This window comes from Etheostoma spectabile, unplaced genomic scaffold, assembly GCF_008692095.1.
Source record: "Etheostoma spectabile isolate EspeVRDwgs_2016 unplaced genomic scaffold, UIUC_Espe_1.0 scaffold00018599, whole genome shotgun sequence".
Classification (NCBI taxonomy): Eukaryota; Metazoa; Chordata; class Actinopteri; order Perciformes; family Percidae; genus Etheostoma; species Etheostoma spectabile.
Window position 1 is genome coordinate 27,118 of NW_022604342.1, and position 24,445 is coordinate 51,562.

General features: G+C 40.2%; 5 non-coding genes across 5 annotated transcripts; 2 read left to right on the forward strand and 3 right to left on the reverse strand.

Moving 5' to 3' along the window:
• Positions 1 to 2,502: 2,502 nt before the first annotated feature.
• On the reverse strand, positions 2,503 to 2,584 carry trnas-uga (transfer RNA serine (anticodon UGA)). Its single transcript has one exon. It is a non-coding gene; the product is annotated as a tRNA-Ser (tRNA).
• A 362-nt stretch (positions 2,585 to 2,946) lies between these two features.
• trnaq-cug (transfer RNA glutamine (anticodon CUG)) lies at positions 2,947 to 3,018 on the forward strand. Its single transcript has one exon. It is a non-coding gene; the product is annotated as a tRNA-Gln (tRNA).
• Positions 3,019 to 4,510: 1,492 nt separating this feature from the next.
• On the forward strand, positions 4,511 to 4,582 carry trnaq-uug (transfer RNA glutamine (anticodon UUG)). Its single transcript has one exon. It is a non-coding gene; the product is annotated as a tRNA-Gln (tRNA).
• Positions 4,583 to 7,252: 2,670 nt separating this feature from the next.
• Positions 7,253 to 7,324, reverse strand: trnaw-cca (transfer RNA tryptophan (anticodon CCA)). Its single transcript has one exon. It is a non-coding gene; the product is annotated as a tRNA-Trp (tRNA).
• A 10,502-nt stretch (positions 7,325 to 17,826) lies between these two features.
• On the reverse strand, positions 17,827 to 17,898 carry trnaw-cca (transfer RNA tryptophan (anticodon CCA)). Its single transcript has one exon. It is a non-coding gene; the product is annotated as a tRNA-Trp (tRNA).
• Positions 17,899 to 24,445: the final 6,547 nt, after the last annotated feature.

The following is a 24,445-nucleotide window of genomic DNA, read 5'->3' on the forward strand; positions in this document are numbered from 1 at the left end:
ACTCAAGTAAAAAAGTAACAAAGTAAAGGCTTAGCAATTTACTTAAAGTATAGAAGTAAAAGTAGCCTAAAACATATATAAACATATAGCCTATTTATTGTGACAGAGACTGGGACTCCAGGTTAATAAGATTCTCACGCAAGTATCAAGATATGAATTCAGATGTGATTTTGTGAGAATTCCGTGAATATTGCCATTCAATTAGATTCATTTGGTATTGATGATGCAAAAATAATAACTAACTCCAGTGAAATTATTTAAAATTTATTGAGGACTAGATTAGGACTGGATTTAAAGCTGATTCTGGTTTCCAATTTGGTCCCAGGTGTGTCTGTTAAAACACAGATGGAGACAACTTCTCTCTGTTGATGCTTTATTACAATCAAGCATCAGGATAAACATGGGGGGGGGGGGGGGTAGCTCTGCTATGGCTGTGTGTGTGGTAATAAAATAAATAAATAACAAGGAATCATATATGCTAGTAAATAATAACAATGAACCCACTATTAATTACATTATCTTAATGAGCAAGGACGTTCAACAATCGCCATTATATCGAATCAACAGCCAGGTGTAACCTAGCCAACAGTAGAAGAACGTAAACAAGCTAACTTTTAAATGTACCAGAACTACAGACCAATACAACAACAGGCTTACATGAACTGACAACATCAGTTATATGACTTACAGTTCTCAAAGACGCACACGTTCTCAGCTGATATCCTCCGGACAGCTAGTCTCTTTTTTTTTTTTTTCACTTTTTTCTCCGTGTGGCGTGTGCGCCCGCTCGCGGCGTGAGGCGGGTGTCCCGCTATTCTCCGACATGGACTCCAAATCACACCTGATAGACGACCTTTAGTACAAAACTAAAGTAACAAGCCAATTTTGTAAAATGTAGGGAGTAGAAAGTACCGATATTCGAGTAGAAGTAAAAAGTCGCCCAAAAAAAATAGTAAAGTAAAAATACCTGAAAATTCAACTGGAGTACAGTAATGAAGTATTTGTGTTTTGTTACTTCCCATCTCTGATGACCGTAAAGATTAATATGTACATGGTTTGCAGAACTGTACCTTCTAATAGAGGTAAGGCCACTTGGGTTATCTTTGGGCTGCTCTATGGTCTTCTGCAGAAGGAAAAATCCCAGAGTTGGCTCACTACAGATTATTTAAGCAACAAACTTCCCTGGGTGGACTTGAACCACCATCCTTTCGGTTAACAGCCGACTGCGCTGACCTATTGCGCCACAGAGACTGCATATGTCTGATGTTTTATGAGCGGGAGTTCGATCTTTAAGCCACAAACATTTGCTTTATGGCTTTTTGAGGTTGAGCTGCACATGTATGCTTATCAGGCTATTTTCCTGTTACTCAGAAATTGGGGAAGCTGACTCATGCTGAAATGTAGAAGCTGGACGTGCATTGCCTTTTTCTTACATGTCAATTGAAATCTGACTTTGAATTCAAATATTTGGCATCCAAGAAAGTTCTGGAACTGATGATGTATCAGTCGTTTTGCTGGTGGTTTCTTGGTCACAGCAACCAGCTTGATCATTGACATACAGTTGCCGCCACCTATCACTAAACTGTGGGGTGGGGCCTTATGTAATTGCTTGTATTACATCAAGTGACCTGCATACCAATGACTGCAAAGGTCAATATGTACATGGCTTGCAGAACTGTACCTTCTGATATAAGGCCACTTGGATTATCTTTGAGCTCATAGATTCTAGAGTTGGCTAACTCCAGGTTATTTAAGCAACAATCGTCTCTGGGTGGACTTGAACCACCATCCTTTCAGTTAACAGCCGACTGCGCTGACCTATTGCGCCACAGAGACTGCGCCCGGCTGATGTATTATGAGCGCCAACTTGATCTTTAAGCCACAAGCATTTGCTTTATGGCCTTTTGAGGTCGTGCTGCACATGTATGCTTATCAGGCTATTTTCCTGTTACTCAGAAATTGGAGAAGCTGCCTCTATGGTCTTCTGTAGAAGGATAAATCCCAGAGTTGGATCACTCCAGGGAGCTCGATCTTTGAGCCACAAGCATTTGCTTTATGTGAGCTTTGCTAACTGTGAGAAACTGTCACAAACGCAGATGCGAGGTGATGCAGCGGCGTCTAGAAGCTGAGGAGACAGGCTTAATTGCGGGTGGTGGAACATGTCTATGTCTGTGGATCCTCATGGAGGCAGCTTGATTGATTGTTATGTTCCCTTATTTGTGCGATATAACAGTGATCTAATGTTTTATCAAACCGGGTTGGGAGAGTAACATTTCTGGTTACTTCTTGACGAATAAAGCAAGTAACGTCACTCAAAGAAAGTTACTGGCTGGGAACCAAAGCCATATCAACTGCAACACATCTGTGCATTGAGAATGAAAATAAATGCTCAGAGATGCATCAGCAGCTTCCAGTAACTATTTGATATTATAGTGTTATCCATGAAGGCACATCTGCCGTTTGTCATAATGAGATGTGTGACCACAATTAAACAGCGCCTCTCGTTGTTGGCAGGATTCGAACCTGCGAGGGGAGACCCCAATGGATTTCAAGTCCATCGCCTTAACCACTCGGCCACAACAACCTGAAAAGCAGTGCAATACTGATTTGCACTAATATTTACACTGACTCACGAAAAAAACACGAGTAAAATTAAAAAACACTGCATAAACTTTGCTACCGTGTGTTTATTTAAATATGGGTACACTTTACATGTAGGTGTATACTTTACTGCAAATTAAACTGAGATGTCAGGGTTTCAATCTCCACCTGTGAAAAGTGCTGCTTCTTAGCCGGATTACGTCTGGCCATGTCGTAAATAGTAGGGGCGAGGACTCAAAACGAGAAATATATGGGCGTGATATTTTAATTGTTGTGATTGTTGTGTGCCTTTAATATCACACATGTAGATATAATGAAAGAAACTGCCTAGCAAACTCTTTTGACGGTTCCATGGTGTAATGGTTAGCACTCTGGACTCTGAATCCAGCGATCTGAGTTCAAATCTCGGTGGAACCTGTTTTTAAGCCACAGCACAGGTGAAAACATTCAACCTTTCAACTTTCCACATCTAGTTTAAAGTAAGCTTATGTTGGTGGGGGCATGTTGAGGAGTCACCTGGTTGTTAATGTAATCAGAAGGAGCTCCAAACTTGACAGTATTGACTGGAAGTGATAGGCTTTGAGTTACATGGGGATACACACTTTGTATTCAGTCTCATAATCACCATAAAAATAAGCTATCATTGAAATTTGAACTTGTGTTGCTGCAGTCAGAGTATACAGTGTTCATCCTGAATGGGCCAGTATAGTGCATCAGAATTGCTTGTTGAATGGTCTATTAGCTTTGGAACCCCCCTTTCCCCACAGCTTTCAATTGTCAGATATGGGTGGGGGAGTGGGCACTGTGTCAAACCCTTTCTGTGTAAAAACTAAAGAAGTCTCTTGGATGAGAGACAAAACTTCTGCGGAGGACCTTTTACCAAGTCCAATGTCCCTTGGCCTAGTTGTGCACTTTTGGGGTAATAGCATGGATCAGGAACCAAAACGGACACATCTGGACTCATTGTGGGAATTGTACGGCAATATATGACACTTTTAGACCATGAAGACAGTTATCAGTTTATTTCCCATCTGGCAGGTTTATTTGTGGACTCAGTTGGACATTTTGAAGATAATTGCACAATGTTGACCCAATTGTCAGTCTATTTCCCATCTGGCAGGGACATTTCTGGATTCAGGTGGACATTGTGGACAGAAACATTGGTGGATCTTGATTCCCACCATAGGATTTGGCCTGTATTGCACATTCCCTTCACATCACGCGCAATGCCATGCCATTGTCAAGCACATTGCCACAATGGTGACTTTCTTCCATGTCTCCATGAACACCCATATATTTGGACTGACAGTTGAGAAACCTTCCCTTGTTAACTATGACATGGATGACTGAGAACCTACAATAGAGTGACATGTTTAATTCACTATCTTATAATTTTTAAACAGGTCCTACTGAACATCTGTTGGATCAGTCAGGATGGCCGAGCGGTCCAAGGCGCTGCGTTCAGGTTGCAGTCCCCACTGGAGGCGTGGGTTAAAATCCCACTTCTGACAACCAGTGTTTTCATCTGGAACTAATGTCTGACACATGATATCGTGATTAAAGAATTTATCAGTTCTTTGTATGTAAGAGGACATGAATGTGCCCAAGAAACGCAATTGCAAGTGCAGCGTTTTGTGAGAATCTTTATTGTCAACAGATGTAAAGTTACCATGTGTTTGTACACAGTAGACATAGTTACTGCTGTATTCACTGTCTGTGGCAAGTCCTTCAAAACCTGTTCTTGACTTGCCTTTTCCCACATCCTCTGAACGCTTAGCTAACTAAATGACTTAAGTTGGCAAGCAATTGTTGCTTTTTCATCTTCATTGTCACTGTTGTGTGCCTTCAATAGCATACATGTGGATATTATGAAAGAAACTTCCAGGCAAACCCTTGCAACACTTTTAAGGGTTCCATGGTGTAATGGTTAGCACTCTGGACTTTGACTCCAGCAATCTGAGTTCAAATCTCAGTGGAACCTGATTTTAAGTTGCATGTATGCATTGGCTTAAGTTAAGTGTAGTATTTTGTTTGTTTTGTAGTATCTTGTTTGTGTTGTAGTATCTATAGAGATTTGTGGTGTAGTATGGAACCATTGTCCTGTCTTTTATGTATTATGAAACTTATTGCCGCCGGTCTTGGCAGGACTCCCTGGAAGAAGAGTTACTGTAGCTCAATGGGATTGTTCCTGGTTAAATAAAGGTTAAATAAAAATAAAATGAATCTGTAATATGTCCAAACATTCCTCTCTTCATTACCGACATACTGGAAGTCGGCCATGTTTAATTGGATGCTCTCCAGTTATTGCTGTTTGGTAGATTGACATTATATTTTCCTACTTTGGGGACTTTTCATTTCATATTCTTTGTCTGACATTTTCTATTCCCTGTTTGTTTTTTCTGTGACTGCATGTGGTTTTAAATCTGTTGGAGTTTCTTCAGACTAAAGCAAAGACACTGATGATGTCATCCAAAAGAAACATAAAGGACAGCAACCTGTTTCCAGAGGACACTAAAGAATGACGGAGCAGCAGGAAACAGAGCAGCTCAAATAGCAAACAGCTGATTTATTCATCTGACTCGTAGAATAACGCCAATGATTGACTTGTTTTAAATGTCTGGGAATGTGGAACAGCTCCATGCTGACTACCTGAAATAAAACAAGGCCACATGCTGATTATTGGGGACTTGATTTGATGGATTTATTCTTCCTGTTGTGTCTCTGTTTAAACTCCTAATTTAAAGGTAAAGTCAGCATCCACTAAAGGTTGTGTTGTTGCTGCTGACAGACTCAGATTATTATTCTAAGTGTGTGACAACATTATGGGATGGATCCCTACAGAGATAGACCTTTTAGTTAAAGAGGAACATCCTTTGAGTTTGGATCCTTTAGTTTCCAACCAGTGGTGATTGTAGGAACAGTGGAAAGATGAACCAAGATGGCTTGTCATATTTTGTTTTTTTCTATTGACTATAGTTGTGTTTGTTATTAACAGAAATCAACCTGTCAACATTTCTATTCATCATAAAGTTCCAACGTTAAGATTTTTGCCGCCAGTTCAAAAGGGAGCTGAACACGGAGGAGGATTCCTCCCTAACGGCCGCTCTGCTCTGCTCCGTGCCCCCGCTGTCCGGTAATAGTTAAAGCAGATAAAAACCTAAAGAACACTCAAAAGCTTCAAGATAAAACTTACTTAAGAATAGGGTGACCACCTGCTAATAAGCCCAAGGGGGGACAAGTGGTATGTTTCCGAGGGACAATGTGGGACACTGCCTGGCGCAGCGGTGCCTACCCCCCCTCCCCCCCACGAGCAGACTCACTAATACTGGTTTACCCATTTCTAGCACATACCACCTTACATGGTATATTAATAATGCCCTATGCCCCTGAACATGTGTAACTGCTGATGTAAGCTCATGAATAGGCCAACCAATGTGTATTTTCTAAATAAAGATTAATATTTTGAACATTCATACAATTATAATATAATTGACAGATGCACTTCCACTTACGATTTACTTTAGCTATTTAATTTTATATTTCCTTACAATTTATTCACTTTAAATACATAATATAAAATTATAGGACTAACAGGAATTGTAGTTTCTCAACACCACAGGAACAGTTTAAACAAAAGAGTCTTCCCAGTCTTCCTTGTACCCACCTTCTCTTTTTAACTGATGGTGGGGGGCCTCAGACTGCTCAGACTCGGGCTCTTTCTCCATTTTTTGAATTGGAAAGCGCGTTCCTAAAAGTCCCTTCCCAGTGTCTGGTATGCACGTGCGTGCGCTGTCATGACAACGAATCGGAGGGATTTTAACTATTTGGCTGATTTACAGTCATATTCTGTACATTCTGGCTGATAGTGACGTTTAGAAGTCAGAGAGACTAAATCCGTTCAGATCACAGATCATCTCCAGTCTGTTGTTAATTAAAATCAGCATCAGATCTCATGTAGAACATTCTGAGAGCTACAATTAAAACTAGAGACTGTTCCAGCTGATATGTGGGTCTGATTATATTTTATTAAATCGGAATCGCACCACAGTGTTTTTGTCACCTCCTCTTCTGAAATTGGCTGGAAACTGTCCGACTTTACCTCAGCTTTTTGTCCCCCCCCCTACCGGCTGCTGCCGCCGGCTCTCGTCTACTTTACAGGCGCAGTTCATCCCGAACGAGTTGTTCGTTTGGCTGCCTCGGGCTCCAAGATAGAGCGACCAACTTTTTTTTTGAGCAAGCATTGATTATGCGTGACACGGTCTCAATTTGCGGGACGTATGAATTGGGCTTCAAACGCTGTGCGCGCACGCGTTAGCGGGACGGGTGGTCACCCTAGCCTGGACGCGGAGGGGTGTGTGTCTTCTCTCTGCTCTGACTGCAGGCTGTGCCTGCTGCGCGAGGCTACTGCTAACTGTGAGTGCTTTTGGACGGGAGAGGGGCTCACGGCAGCTCCCGTGGTTGAGCAGTCTTTTTCACCTCCCATCCTGTAGTCTACTCGCGCCCCCCCAGGAGAGAGGGGGGCGCGCCCCACCGGTTGAGAACCACTGGATTAAAATAACTTAATGATCCTCAGTGGGGAAATTACAATTTACACTCAGTTACTAATCACTCACAGGGCTGAAATACACACACAAACTGCAGTAAGGACATTTGACCCCGACGTGATTTGAACACGCAACTTTCTGATCTGGAGTCAGACACGCTACCATTGCGCCACGAGGTCTGCTGATTAATGCATGTACACATCAACTTTCGTTTTGATTAATGCATATCTGTTCTTTTTAAGGCATATACACATATGCATATATGCCTATACGTTATATGCCTCTACGTTCTTTTTGAGTAATACATACACATAATCTTTCTTTTTGATTAATATAATTTCATCTATAATATTTATTGATCCCCAGTGGGGAAATTACAATTTACACTCTGTGTACACTTTTTCAGTAATCCCACACAGGCCTGAAATACACACACACACGCTCAGGATCTATTCAAGCACTAATGGAGAGATGTGAGAGTGAGTGGGCTGCCAGCTGGACCAGCGCCTTGAGCGGTTGGGGGGGTATCTGGCAGTTCCCAGGATGTGAAGTGGCATCCAACCACACTCCGTAATTTGGTCCGCATGGGGACTTGAACTGGCGACCCTCCGGTTCCCAACGCAGCTCCCTACATGTGCCAACATTCTATTTTTTACAGTGACATATCTGATTGTGACGGTAAATGTCAGGAAATATGGAGAGGTGCATTAAGACATCTTTTTAAAGCAGTTAGACTTTTCTTTAAAGGAGAATTCCAGTCAATTTCAACACGTAGCTCTGTAGTTTGTACATTAGGAGGTCTGTCAGTGGAGAGAGAAATGAAACCAATCGGTGGTGTCTACCCCGTGTTATCCTCCTGCTAGAGTTAGCACCCAACAGCCTTAAACAGGGACAGTTAGTTTAAACCTGTTTTTAGCCTCTAAACAACCAATCAACCTCACTGAATACCAAACTGATTTTCACACGTTCTTTTGCTGCAAAGGTCATACATGTAGCTATGATACAGGACACATGGTTAGGCGTATTTTAATATTCATAGTGGGTAGTAATAGAATATTCTGATATGATATAAAGTCACCAGACGTCCGAGATCAAAACTGGGAACATAATCCCTGAAAATGGAGAAACACGGGGACATTTCCAGTTTGACTATCAATCTGATTGAAAAACCTAATGTTGTGTCTTTAAAAACAGAACAGAGACAGAGGTAGTTTTATATGTGATGTAGGCTATGATTGGTATTATGCAAATCACACACTATAAATATGGTAGAGAAGCAGAAACAGATAGTGGCAGTAAAGTCAGATATTTTAATTTAAATTATAGAAAAAAAATGATTATATTATAAGAGTCTACTTGAAGCTTTTTTTATTTGTCTCTCTCTCTCACTCATACACACACACACACACACACAGACACACACTGTACTACCACGTTGTTCTGCATCCATCTCCTCCCAGCCCTTGACATTTAGCAGCCCCACTCCCAACACACACACACACACACACACACACACACACACACACACACACACACACACACACTAGGGCGGCACGATATTGACAAAATGTGATATTGCAATATTGATTATGAAAACTGCAATATCAATATGTTTTCTGATATTTTTAAACGTGTAAAATTACAAAATAGATTCATAACAAATTAAACTATTTCTCTTACAACAAAAGGGTTATTTAAACTGACATATCGAAGTGGTCCAACACCCTGAGCGGTTTGGGGGTTCAGTGCCTTGCTTCAGAGCACTTGGCAGTGCCCAGGAGGTGAAGTGGCATCTCTCCAGCCACCAACCCACACTTTGGTCCACATGGGGACTTAAACCAGCAACCCTCTGGTTCCCAACCTAACTCCATACAGACTGATCCACTGCCCCCCCTAAACATTTGATCCCGACATAATTTGAACACACAACTTTCTGATCTGGAGTCAGACACGCTACCGTTGTGCCACAAGGTCTACTGATCAATAAATATACACATCAACTTCCTTTTAGATTAATGCATAAACACATTAACTTTCTTTTTAATTAATGTATATACACATCAACTTTTGTTTTGATAAATTTATAAACATCAACTTTTGTTTTGATAAATGCATATACACTAGGGATGAGCGAGTACAGCGTTATCTGTATCTGTATCTGTTTACCACATGAATTATCTGTATCCGGATCCGTACTCGGACTGGGCGGGGCCTAAACCGGAAATGGTCAGATTTAACCCGGAAGTGGGTCGGGTTCTTTTGAAATGGGCGGGGCTTTAACCGTATGTTATTTAAGCATGCAATTGATATGAGTTGATCAAAAATTGTTATATTTATTGCTGATTTGAAAACTATTTACATGACAGCATCAAGCTTCAGATCAATGGTGTTGTCATGGTAACAAACAAACTATATACAGAACGTTTTGCAACAATGAATACAACACATGCGTTTGCAATTATGAAGTAAAATGTAATGAACAAGAGTTTTCATACTCAATATAACTTTCTTTTTTTAACTTTTTATTTTTTTATGATCAGTGTGATTTTTTTTTTTTTTTGTTCTTTTTTTTTTTTTTTATTTCCACACCAGGTATGTGTGAAATGTGTGTGTGTGTGTGTGTGTGTGAGTCAGCTGACAGTTAAAAAAAAAAAATCTCCGATGGCAGAGACCAAGCAACACGTCTGAAACCCACGTTCACCAGAAATCTACTGGTTACTATGTAAGGACTACAAACCCCACGTTTACCAGAAATCTACTGGTTACTATGTAAGGACTACAAACCCCACGTTCACCAGAAATCTACTGGTTACTATGTAAGGACTACAAACCCCACGTTCACCAGAAATCTACTGGTTACTATGTAAGGACTACAAACCCCACGTTCACCAGAAATCTACTGGTTACTATGTAAGGACTACAAACCCCACGTTCACCAGAAATCTACTGGTTACTATGTAAGGACTACAAACCCCACGTTCACCAGAAATCTACTGGTTAGTAGGCTCGTTCGAGATGAACTGCGCCTCGCCTGGAAAGTGGACGAGAGCAGGCGGCAGCAGCGGGGGGCGGTGACAGAAAGCTGCGGTAAAGTTGGACAGTTTCCAGCCGATTCCAGCCGCCTTCAGGCTGGACAGGAAGTGATGAAAACACTGTGGTGCGATTCCGATTTAATAAAATATAATCAGACCCACATATCAGCTTGTACACAGTCTCCAGTTGTTTTAATTATGACAGAGTAGCTGGCAAAGTGCTCTACATGAGATCTGTTACTGATTTTAATGAACAACACACTGTAGATGATACATGATCTTATCAGATTAGTCTGTCTGACTTCTAAACGTCTCTATCAGCCACACAGCATGTGTTCTGGACAGAATAAGTCTTTAAATCAGACAAATAGTAATTAAAATCCCTCCGATTCAAAAACGATAAAAAAGTTTATATAAAACGTCATCATGTTGTAAACCAATCAGCTGTTAAATCAGCTGAGAAGCCGGCGTTTCCCAGCATGCTCTGGGTCCGCCTGGGTCCGCCTGGCTCTTGCAGTCGGTGAAAAGCAACTGCGCCGCCTGCGTCTCAGAACTGCGCCGCCTTGCTCTCGTGAGATTTCCGTTGCCCACGTGTGCATGACGTCAGAGCAAGTCGGGATCAAGTCGGACACAAATCTAACCAGCATGCAACGGGCGCTGATCGCCGGTGATCGATTCTGCGCAGACCTGGCTCATCTCGAACGAGCCTACTATGTAAGGACTACAAACCCCACGTTCACCAGAAATCTACTGGTTACTATGTAAGGACTACAAACCCCACGTTCACCAGAAATGTACTGGTTACTATGTAAGGACTACAAACACCACGTTCACCAGAAATGTACTGGTTACTATGTAAGGACTACAAACCCCACGTTCACCAGAAATCTACTGGTTACTATGTAAGGACTACAAACCCCACGTTCAGCAGAAATCTACTGGTTACTATGTAAGGACTACAAACCCCACGTTCACCAGAAATCTACTGGTTACTATGTAAGGACTGCAAACCCCACGTTCACCAGAAATCTACTGGTTACTATGTAAGGACTACAAACCCCACATTCACCAGAAATCTACTGGTTACTATGTAAGGACTACAAACCGAAGTTAAAACAAACCTGAAGCTGAAGAAACCCTAAACGTTAACGGAACAGATCCGCAGACCGAAATGACTGACGGAGCAGGAGAGAGCGAGAGAGAGAGCGAGAGAGAGCGCATTTCTCCATGTTCTGTGTGTGTGTGATTGATCCGAGCGGGTTTGTAGGCGGGGGGGGGGGGGGCGCTGTGATTATCACAGAACGCTGCGCGGCCAGTTGAGGAGTTTTATTCAATCCGAGCACGGATATTGACTCATATTACTCGGATAATACTTGTACTCGGCAAAAGTGCTTTATCCGTACCGGATACTCCAAAAGTGCTTGTTTTGCCACTGAGAGGCTCTGATTATTATTCTAAATTTTTGACAACTTTATGGAAAGGAAAAAAAACAACCCCCCCCCTCACACATTCACTTCCTTACTCACAACCATTCACCACAGACAACATTAACTGACAACAAACTGGCCAATCAAACACCTTTCAAAATAAAGGACAATACGTATAAATATTGTTCCGTTTACACCACTGTTAATGTTTTAAATTATTTAAAAAAATGTATATTAACTCCCGACATTTAACATCTTGCAAAATTTTATTTAATGTAGAACTAAAGTGTTTGAAAACTCTGTTACAACTTTATGAATCTCATTGAAACTACATGATTCAGTTTAATTGGATAACTAATTTTTTTGTTTCCTACATATGCTTTAGGTAGAAACTAACCAGTTTACATCGCTTAGATTTAGACCAGGGCTACCCAAGATTCAGAAGATTTTTATTACTATTGCAACGGTTGTCTCAAGCAATTTTCATCTGCGTCATTTCACTTGTTAATGTTACAGTGTGTTAATAGTTTTGTATTCTAATTGACTGCAATAATTAACTTTTCATAAAATTGTAGTCATAGTAATGTTACCTGTCTAAACATTCCCCTGTATCCCCCTAAATATATATCTCTGTTCTATATTGTATGACAGTAACATCTATATTTTATATCTGCTGGTTACATCTTCACTGAAGTTACATCACACTTATATTGATTCAATTACTAAAATCCAATATGCCATTGTTTTATGGCTGCAGGATTACATTAAACATAAAATGTTTTGGCACGTTTCGCTGTAATTGAGCAGTACATATTTGTTTTCTTCTGAAACCCTGGATTCTGTAGTAGAATCTAAAATAAATCTTTGAACAAAGTTTCTTAGCGCAGTGTCCGTTTATGATGTTGAACCCTTTAATGTGACCGGCGACTTTGAAGAGGGTAATGCAATGACTTGATTTTACTGCAGAATATAACTTGTTTGTAGATCATTTACAACTGACTAACCTCTGCATATAAGGCACTGAAAAGTTGACCCCACTGCTGCCACCTGGTCATCAGTCAGAGCCACCATGCTGACCCTGTTTGCCCGAGCGTATTGCCCCAGGTCCCGCAGCGCTTCCGTAATAGCTCCCACCACCTCCTCGACCCGTCCCACAGTTTGGTCATCACTGCCACTGTGGGGTACAAAAAAGTTATTTTACACAATTCAAGCAAGTCATGCTGAACAGCCACATTGATTATTTGCTGTTGTGTTTCATATCTATATTTTGGGGTTTTTCATGACCTAACCCAACTTTACATAAGGACTCCACCATAGATATTTAAACAACCCAACACATTTTTGTTTCACACTCATCCCTTTCCCGCAGAAATGGTTCTAAAACCAGCTCCTTAACAACAGTTGCAAAAAACGTGTTTTAAATTTGATCCAAAACCTTATCAAGCTCATCCTCCAAAGAACGCAACAAGCTTAATAAATAAGGTTATCAAAATTAAACATACCAGAATTTAAAACAGACAACCCCCAATTTTTACGACCCCTTTCTCAGGCTGCAATAAACAAAGAGGATAATACAAAGATTAACAAAAAATAATTAAAATAAGTTAATTTGATAATGACTTATCAACTTAAAGTCATCTCAAATGCTGGATGGTTTTTGACTTAATTTATTGGTCTATGGAAATTTGCTTGTTTTGAAAAGGGCTCAATGACTTGAAATTCAAAATGTTAATGTACATGTGGAGACTGAGTGTTTACTCTGCAGGTTATTTTGTGTTGAACGAAGTTAGTCTTGCATTCTGCAATAGGTGTAAATTTGGTGCTTCTTACCTTGTCCTCCTCCTCTTTTTCCTCATCAGCTCCTGGTAGGCACTGTCACAGAGGGCAACAATCTTGCGAGCATTCTACTTCCAGAACGACATTCCTAAAGAGAAGATGATGGGGATAATTCCAGTACGTTTTTTGATTTTAAACATTCCTTGGCGAGTTTGATGTGGTTCAGATGAAAGGCACAACTAACTCCCTACTGACCTTGCCGAATGAAAGAAGTAAGAAGTCTTGGTCAACAACACAGAGAGAGCCCAATGTTGGCAACCAGGAGTGCAAAAAGTTCTAAAAGAGTGCAACAATTATTAGCTTATATCAAAACATATTCCAAAGGTTACAAAATTAAAGGGAAACATTCAAGAAACAAGCTAATCAGACAATATTGAAAAAAAGAAGTGATATCCAAGATATGTAATGTCAATTAAATTATTAACTACTATTAAGTAGGATTTTTTTTTTTTTTACAATAACATACCTGTTGTGCCAATGCCTTCAATGAGGCGGTTTCCTTGACCATCACAGAGGACAATCTCCTGCTCTGAGACCAGTCATGTTTGACACATTTGCCTCACGCTCCATAAATGTCCCATACAGGGTGCTTCCGTCCAGCCGAAGGACTCCACTCTCCACCCTTCCGATTGAAATGCTCCTTTTGAAAGTAACAAACAGAGATTGATAGAGATACATTTGGAGAGTTGTTTTATCATTTAGCCTGTTACCATACAATGCTTTTATGTTTTCCCTCACGGCTTTGCAATAATGCTCTGAGGGTGTATTTGGTTTACGTTACTACAAACCTCGAAAAGCTTCTTGAGACAGGTGCAGGCGCTGGTCCTGAACGGACAGCAGAAGCCACCGGCCTGGTCCCGAATTGGAACGGACTAGGTTGTGCTGGGTGGGGGGGTTGGCAGTGGCACTGGTGCAGTAGGGCCTTCCTCTCCACAAACCTCATATCTCCCCGATATTTCAATCTCCCCAATGTACCCTGGTGAGCTGGGTAGCAGGACAACGCCAGTCTCTGATATTAAATAGATGCTGGACGGCATCAGCTGCAAACACAAATATGATAATGTAAGTTGGTTTTATTCCTCTCTCTCTCTCTCTGCTCACTCACACAGGCAGAGTAAAAAGACTCTTCCAGATTTTATTCTCACTATATCAAAACCTATCTATACCATGTCTCTCATTATTTAAAATCCTTGTAAATAACAAACTGCTTTCAGCAGGAGAAACAGGGACCATGTCAATCCTTAAAAAAGGATTCTACTGTACATTTCAAGTAATGAAAATGACAAAGTAAAAATAATAACGGCGCCGTTTGGTGGGTGAAGATTAAGAATTATTTACCAGTGTTAAATTATTGGGAATCACAGAATACAATTTCTACAGATAAGTTTGCAGCTGTGATCTATGTGTTGAATGGAAACGCGCGCAATTTTGCTCCTGTCTGCCAATTACACCCAATTTGGCGCTAACAGGCTCAGAAAACACTAAAACTAAAACTACTGATTTTGCTGCTAGGCCTACTTGGAAAAAAACTCACAGAGAAGGTGTGCTCAACATATCAGTGTCACTCAAATTACATCATCATAAGGCACTGCATACCATGCAATTTTACCTATAAAAACTATTTAACAGGAGCTCATTGTAAACATAACCTTACTTTGTTGCCGTGTTTGGGCATTCCAGCCTCCTTAACTTAACGTTACCCTATTTATTTCTAGACTAAATTTAGGCTAAACCAATATTATGCCTAACCTTATTGTGTAAAGCCAAAGTTTGTAAAACAACGTCTTTATATAAACAGGCACCTATATTCAATTTGCTGGACTGATGTTAAATACAATTAACATTAATGTCAAAATGACCTCTTCTCGGATACACCTACACTTTTTTTGACATTTTCTTTCAACCTTAAATATTCTAGAAATATTTTCCAGGTGATGTCCACTTCCTGGGTTTGTATGGTTCTGGCTCCACGCCAGAGGGTGGCTTGTATCAGTCTTTATATGTATACGTTAATACAACTTAATACATATTTTCCCATTATTTTTATTTTTTACATAAATACAAAACACATCACATTTACAGCATGTACAACAGAACATAAGAACTAAGGCATCAATACAAAGCAGAAAAGGCCTTTCAAACAACACAACTATAACTTACTATTGCAACAAATAATCATATACTTACATACACTAAAGACTAATGTAACCCACATATAAATGGGCAATAAATAGAATAAATAAGTCCTATAAATATGTAATAAATATATATACAAGTGATTATACAATACATGTGATAACTATATATAAGTATAAATAATGCTTTATATTGACATGATCGCTTGTTAACATAGACATAATCCATACAAGGCATATTGTTATCGTGGCATTAGCCTATAAAGTTTGAGTGTTACTACACCCTAGCCAATAGAGTGTTTAGGCCCGCCTCTCAGCCGTTCGCGGTACTGACTGAGACTGGAAGCGACTCCAGAAAAGCTGAATCATCGTAGCAGCATAAACTTATACATTTTGAGGCTAATGTTAAGTTGTGTGACTGTTGACGTAAACTAAATAGTGTGAAAGACTGGAGAGAGACTAATTCAGAAGGCAGGTTCAAGCTCATGAGCTGTCTCATTGTACTGGTCAGATTCTTTTGCTCGATTCAAAGTTGAGGGATCGCAGTCTGGTGGAGTCTAGACCGGCGGTGGAAATCAACAGAGAAACATAGCAGAGCGTAGAGAAACTGGATGGCGAGCCAAGCCCACTTGATGTAGAGCCGGTTGTAGCCAGGAGGTTGCAACATAGAGTCTTTACAGCGGAGAAACTTGATCTATTTGGCCAAGGGGTCAGGTAGAACTGTGTGCACACTTCATTTTCCTTGAAAGAGGACAAATATCCTTTTTGCGCTTAAGGAAGTGAGAACAGTGTTTTAGTAGACCCGGGTCTAATTTATTTTGATTAAACTGGACTGAACATTTATTATTTGATACTTTGTATTTTCTTTCTACTTTTTTATATGGGATCCCACTTTTTCACTTTTTCACCTTACTTCAATTGATGTATATAATGTTAATGTATTATGCTACTTACCTGTTAGTTATTGCAATTAATACATACAGTTAAACTTCTCCTGTGATGTGTGTGTGTTATTTCACTGTGGTAATTCAATCCTTTGGCTTCAGTGAGCAAACCTATAATCTTCTGATCTGGCCAATCCCGAACATCTGGATAGCTGAAATATCTGTTATTGTCAGGTAAATTTATTGGTTATCTTATAAAAGTGGTCAGCCTTTGAGTAGCTGGTTACACTAACATACAACATTACTCATATAAAGTGAACAAGCTTTCATTACATGCAAATGTGGCACTCTTGATGGCCCCAGCACTCCACCAATGTAAAGTATAAAGTCCTTCTTCCATGTCTTCTCCGAACTTCTCCCACACCCGCTGCTTTGCCTCTTCCCAGCAGAGGCTGAAGCCCTTTGGGCCCGTCGGTACCTTGCTGCTGGTAAACAAATGGCTTTCAACTGAATCTACCGTCCATTCTCTGCGTTCATTGACAATTTTAACATTTTCCGGGACCGCAGACATCTTTTTAAAGAAGATGGACTTAGAATTCCAGTTAATTTCAACACGTAGCTCTGTAGTTGTACATTAGGAGGTCTGTCAGTGGAGAGAAAAATGAAACCAATCGCTGGTGTCTACCCCTTTTATCCTCCTGCTAGAGTTAGCACCAACAGGCTTCAACAGGGACAGTTTTAAACCTGTTTTTAGCCTCTGAATATGTTCAAAATGTCATTACCAGTGCCTAGCCATGTGCAGTTATTCCTTCTTATGAACACACTGCTGTAGATGTGACAGAAAGGGGTGTTTCAACTAGTGTGGACTTCACCAGAAAACAGGAAATAACCAGAGGTATGTGCACTGGCTGAATAACGAACTTTTATGCATTTCTTTCACATCTACTGCAATGAAATTCATTGTGTTTACTCTGAAGGAATCACTGCACATGGGGGGGGCACGTTTAATGAAATTATGGACATATTTAAAGGCTGGTAGTAGTACAGTGTGTAAGTGTATCAACTTTCTTTTTGATTATGCACAACACATCAACCTTCTTTAGATTAATGCACATTCTTTTCTTTTGAAAATTAATGTAATATGTATACTACTTTTTGACACAATTTACACTCTTTGTTAGTAATCACACACAGGTCTGAAAAACACATACATGCTCAGGACCTATTCATGCCTAAATGGAGAAATGTCAGAGCTGGCCAGCACCCTGAGAGGTTGGGAGGGGTACCAATGCCTTGCTTAAGAACACTAGGTAGCGCCGAGGCATTCTTGGTTCCCTACTGACTGAGCTACTGCCACCCTAAACATCTGACCCCGACGTGATTTGAACACGCAACCTTCTGATCTGGAGTCAGACGCGCTACCATTGCGCCACAAGGTCTACTGATTAATGTATGTACACATTAATTTCTTTGAGATTAATGCATATACACATCAACTTTCTTTTGATTAATGCATACACACATCAACTTTCTTAAGATTAATGCATATACACATCATCACTCTGGAAGCCCCCTAGACATAACAATAGTATCAGGCTTTTCCAGGTCATGCCCTGACATTAAAGTGTAGTCATGACGTCTCTTTAAAGGCACAGTGTTCTAGAAACTGGCTGTGTGAATTAAGCGTTTTGTTACTTTCACAGTATTTATATATCAGCCTGGTTTTGAATCAAATAAAGACACAGACATCTCCATTTTTTACAATATAGGACTTTCAAGGGATGTCCTTCCATTTTTCAAACCTGAACCCTATTTTCCTATGTTTTTGTGTCTAAGTGACTGAGAGATAACAATCTTTGACACTGGTGTAGTCTTACGAGAACGCTGCAGTCGGCAGCGACAAAACAAGCTACAATATGAGTTAAAGAGGAAAAGTCCCCTTGTATCTACTAGGGATGAGCGAGTACAGCATTATCTTATCTGTATCTGTTTACCACATGAATTATCTGTATCCGTATCCGTACTCGGACTGGACCGGAAGTGTTAGATTTAACCCGGAAGTGGTCGGTTTGTCTTGAAATGGGCGGGGCTTTAACCGGTATGTTATTTAAAGCATGCAATTGATATGGGTTGATCAGAAATTGTTATATTTATTGCTGATTAGAAACTATTTACATGAGCTTCAGATCAATGGTGGTTGTCATGGTAACAAACAACTATATACAGAACGTTTTGCAACAATGAATACAACACATGCGGTTGCAATTATGAATTAAAATGTAATGAACAAGAGTTTTCATACTCAATATAACTTTCTTTTTTTAACTTTAAATTTTTTACGATCAGTGTGATTTTTTTGTTTTTGGTCTTTTTTATTTTTTTTATTTCCACACAGGTTGTGTGTGGTGTGTGTTGTGTGTGTGTGTTGTGTGTGTGTGTGTGTGGAGTCAGCTAACAGTTAAAAAAAAAAATTCTGATGGCAGAGACGCAACGGGAGTTGCATTTAAACCAAGCAGCATGTCTGAAACCCACGTTCAACAGAAATCTACTGGTTACTATGTAAGGACTACAAACCCCACGTTCACCAGAATCTACTGGGTTACTATGTAAGGACTACAAACCCACGTTCACCAGAATCTACTGGTTACTATGTGAGGACTACAAACCAAAGTTAAAAACAAACCTGAAGCTGAAGAAACCCTAAACGTTAACGGAACAGACCCACAGACCTGATTGACTGAGGGAGCAGGAGAGAGAGAGAGAGAGAGAGAGAGAATTTCTCCATGTTCTGTGTGTGTGTGATTGATCTGAGCTTGTTTGTAGGCGGGGGGGGTGGGGGGGCGCTGTGATTATCACAGAACGCTGCGCGGCCATTGAGGAGTTTTATTCAATCCGAGCATGGATATTGACTCATATTACTCGATAATACTTGTACTTGGCAAAAGTGCTTTATCAGTACCAGATACTCGTTTCGCCGGGTACTCGGATCCCCCTAGTGTATACCTTCACAAAAGTGCTTGTTTTGCCACTGAGAGGCTCTGATTATTATTCTAAATTGTTGACAACTTTATGGAAAGGATTTTAAGGAGGTCGACCTTTCTGTTGAAGAGTAAGATTCTTTTTTAAACATAAAAAAATCCACGTAATTAAAATTGCTAAATCTACCAGACTCCATAAATAAACAGTAATTTTAGCATCGTAAAACACGCACTTCATTCAAAGTCGAAAGAAACTAAATAAAACTATAAAAGCCGTTTGGGTCGTCTTTTCACTTCTCCAACCATCACAACTCTAGTTTTGGTTTAATAAACTAGTTACCGACCTACAGGTGAAAATATCTCTGCTCTAAACACGTTAATTATTTACACATTTATGTGTGATGTGTATATTCTCATAATGTATTACAATATATTTTGTTTTCATCCCTCAAAATAAATAAAAATAATGAGATAAGTCTTATAGACTGGAATTGTCTACGTGTATGACATCACAGCATTCTATAACACATCTAAAGAACTACTGGCCAATCAGCTGTGAGTTCACGATGACCTCATCAGTGAGGTCACAAAACGTCCATAGAGGACCTTATAATACAAGCCATGTTGAGTCTTTAAGTTCAGGTTTCTGCTCCGGCAGCTGGAGGCCAAGCTTCGGCAGAGACTAGGCTCTGCGAAAGCAGTTGGTCTTTGGAGGCCTCGCTGCCAGAAGACTAGGACCAGATGCTGCAAAAGCAGTTGGTCTTTGAGGCCTCCTCGTCTGAATCCGCCGACCTCCAGTCAGCCAGAGCAGAGGGCCCGACCTGCTCCGCTGAGGAACTGAGCTACCAGCTCTGAGGGCAGGGGTCAGGGACCAGGAAGTGGTTTAGAAAGGTATTAGGGATCATGAATGTGCTTCAGCAAAACTAAAACAAGTCTGAAAAAAAAAGCCCATAGTGTCACACCACCTTGTGTGTGTGTGACCTCTCAGGTCATCTGGGACAGGTCTACTTTCTGTCCCCAGAGTCAGAACTAAACAGGGTGAAGCAGCTTTCAGTTTCTATGCTCCTCATATCTGAATAAACTCCCAGAAACCTGTAGATCCGCTGCTACTCTCAGTTCTTTTAAATCAAGGCTGAAGACCTTCCTTTTTGATGCTGCCTGCCTTTACATGACTGCTCATTTCTTTAAATTTCTTATGCTGCACTGTAACTTTTTTCTTGTGTTTTATGTTCCTAATGTTTCTATTTTGTTTTAAACTGTCTATTCATGGTTTTATCAGTTTTTAAGGCTTATGATTTTTAACTGTTTGTACTTGTGTTTTATCTGTTTAACAGATTTTATGTAAAGCACTTTGAATTGCCCTGTTGTTGAAATGTGCTCTACAAATAAAGCTGCCTGGCCTTGCCTTGCCTTGTGTGTGTGTGTGTGTGTTGTGTGTGTGTGTGTGTGTGTGTGTGTGTGTGTGTGTAACTAGATAAAAATGAAATGCTTTGGACTTTTAATTGGCACTTTAGGGATTTATGGCTTAGACCAATGCTGTTTATGTTATGTTTAGGTAATATTTTAGGTTTGTCTGTGATTTGTCCTCAGACCTGCTGTACTTTCCTATGGACTATGGGATCAGGTCAGAGTTGACTGTGGGAAAGAGTTATCTGGCATTATTCATACAGGAAAAGCTGGCAGAATACAGACACAATACTAAAAGGCAGCCTTACCGTCAGACTCCACAAGGGTGAGATGAATGTTTTGTTAAAAATTAATCCAGGTTTCTTGCAATTGTATTTCTAATGAAGGCTGGCAGACTTACACTATCCTTAAAAACCTGCACAGATCCATGTGAATGAGAGAATGTGGTGGTAGGTGAATCCCAGAGTCAACTACCCTTTGAAGACAGCTTTGGTAGAGCTGGGGACCAAGAGGAAGTCAACATGACAAAACATCAAAATATTATGTGTCAAACAAAGACATACCAGCTGGCTAGGATTGGCATCACAAAAGTCACAGAGGCATGGAATGCACACAGGATCCCGGTATAATTAATTTAATTTTACTGACTACATTACTTACATTACATAACTTTTTTTTGTAATATTTTTATTGTAATATGCCAACAATACTTACAGTCACAGATACAATTTATCTTTTTTTTTTTTTAAACATACAGTGCCTTGCGAAAGTATTCGGCCCCCTTGAACTTTTCAACCTTTTGACCACATTCAGGCTTCAAAAATAAATATACAATTTTTATTTTTTGTGAAGAATCACCACAAGTGGGACACAATTGTGAAGTGGAACGAATCTATTGGATATTTTAAACTTTTTTAGCAAAAAAAAACTGAAAAAATTATTCGGCCCCCTTGCGTTATACTTTGTAGAGCCACCTTTTGCTGCGATTACAGCTACAAGTCGCTTGGGGTATGTCTCTATCAGTTTTGCACATCGAGAGACTGAATTCTTGCCCATTCTTCCTTGAAAAACAGCTCGAGCTCAGTGAGGTTGGATGGAGAGCGTTTGTGAACAGCAGTTTTCAGTTCTTTCCACAGATTCTCGATTGGATTCAGGTCTGGACTTTGACTTGGCCATTCTAACACCTGGATACGTTTATTTGTGAACCATTCCTTTGTAGATTTTGCTGTATGTTTGGGATCATTGTCTTGTTGGAAGGCAAGGCAAGGCAGCTTTATTTGTATAGCACATTTCAGCAACAGGGCAATTCTAAGTGTTTTACACAAATCAGTTAAACAGATAAAACACAAGTAAAAACAGTTAAAAATCATGAGCATTAAAAACTGATAAAACACATGAATAGACAGTTAAAAAATAGACACATAAAACAAAGAATAAAAGTTACAGTGCAGCATAAGAAATTTAAAGAAATGAGCAGTCATTTAAGAAAGGCAGCATCAAATAAAGGTCTTCAGCCTTGATTTAAAAGAACAGAGTAGCAGCGGATCTACAGTTTCTGGGAGTTTATTCCAGATAGAGGAGCATAGAAACTGAAAGCTGCTTCACCCTGTTTAGTTCTGACTCTGGGGACAGAAAGTAGACCTGTCCCAGATGACCTGAGAGGTCTGGGGGGTTCATGTGTAGTAGCAGATCAGAAATGTATTTTGGACCTAAACCGTTAAGTGATTTATAAACTAGCAAGAGTACTTTGAAATCAATTCTTTGAGGCACAGGAAGCCAGTGTAAAGACTTCAGAACTGGAGTGATGTGATCCAGTCTCTTGGTCTTAGTGAGGACCCGAGTAGCAGCGTTCTGAATCAGCTGTAGCTGTCTGATTGATTTTTTAGGGAGACCTGTAAAGACACCGTTACAGTAGTCAAGTCTACGGAAGATGAAAGCATGGACCAGTTTTTCCAAGTCCTGTTGACACATAAGTCCTTTAACCCTTGATATATTCTTAAGGTGATAGTAGGCTGACTTTGTAATTGTCTTAATGTGGCTGTTAAAGTTCAGGTCTGAGTCCATGACTACACCAAGATTTCTGGCTTTGTCTGTTGTTTTTAACATTGTTGTTTGAAGCTGAGAGCAGACTTTCAATTGTTCCTCTTTTGCTCCAAAAACAACCACCTCAGTTTTTCCTTCATTTAATTTCAGAAAGTTCTGGCACATCCAGCCGTTAATTTGTTCGATGCACTTAGTCAGTTTTGTATTGGACTATAGTTCCCTGGTGATAAGGTTATGTAAATTTGTGTGTCGTCCGCATAACTATGGTAACTTATTTTGTTGTTCTCCATAATCTGGGCCAGTGGGAGCATGTAGATGTTAAACAGAAGAGGCCCCAGAATAGAGCCTTGGGGAACTCCACACGTCATATTTGTATGCTCAGATGTATAATTACCTATTGTCACAAAGTAATCCCTATTCTGTAAGTAGGATTCAACCAGTTTAGTACTGAGCCAGAAAGTCCTACCCAGTTTTCCAATCGGTTTAGTAATATGTCATGGTCTACCGTGTCAAATGCCGCACTGAGATCAAGTAATACTAAGATTGAAATTTTGCCACTATCTGTGTTAAGTGGATGTCATTAAAAACTTTGACGAGAGCCGTGGATAACTGCCTCCTGAGCCTGCCAACATCAAGGAATGCCACACAGCTAATGAGCAAGCCCGAGCCTCCGGAGGGTTGGAGCTGCGCCACTGGCCAGTAATGTTTCCAGCGTAGTTAATCACCTGCCAAAAGAGGCCAGATCAGACAACCTTGATCTCTGGCTTACTCAAGAGGTAGCAGAGGCTGCAGTGTACAGTGTACACAGTGTACAAACAACATACTTAGGCCAAATGAACAGAAATGGCTGATGAATGAACTTTGTGTATTTTGTGACTTAAACTCGAATTTAATTTATCATTTAGTCTGTGTTAACGTAACAGCCTTTTTCATTTGCACCAGGGTTTAATGGGTAGCAATGATGCAAACAGAGTAATCTCTGCAACAACAACGTGCTGTTGGGAATTGAACCCAGGATCACCTGTTTACTAGACAGGCACTTTAACCAACTAAGCCACAGCACCGCTGGGTGTCAACCCAGATGCCCGGCCATGTTGGAGGAACTCGTGTAAACACCTGAACGGATTACAGTGCAGTATTGTGCACTTTGGATACTTTATTTGAATGTAGCCATGTCTAAACAACAGAAAAGCATCCAAGATGCAAAGGCATTAGGGAAGGATGATATTTCGAAAAATACAGTTTACTGGCGGTGCAGATCCTCACGAGTTGGCTCCCTCTTCTTAGATCCATGACGACCCGGTGATTCTTCCTTCAGTTACATATCCCATTATAGTTAACTAATATCAAATAATTTATTTATTAATTTTTATTCCAGCAGCATCAAAGATGTTGAAATCAGGCCTGGAAAAATGACAAGAACAGCTCTCACAATGCAAGTTACAGAGTGACAACAGTTCTGGTGAATACAATCGTAATACACTTCCTTATATCCAGTGCCCCCCAGAGGAAAATAAACCTTGTTTGGAAAACAGTTTAATCTCAAACACAACAATTA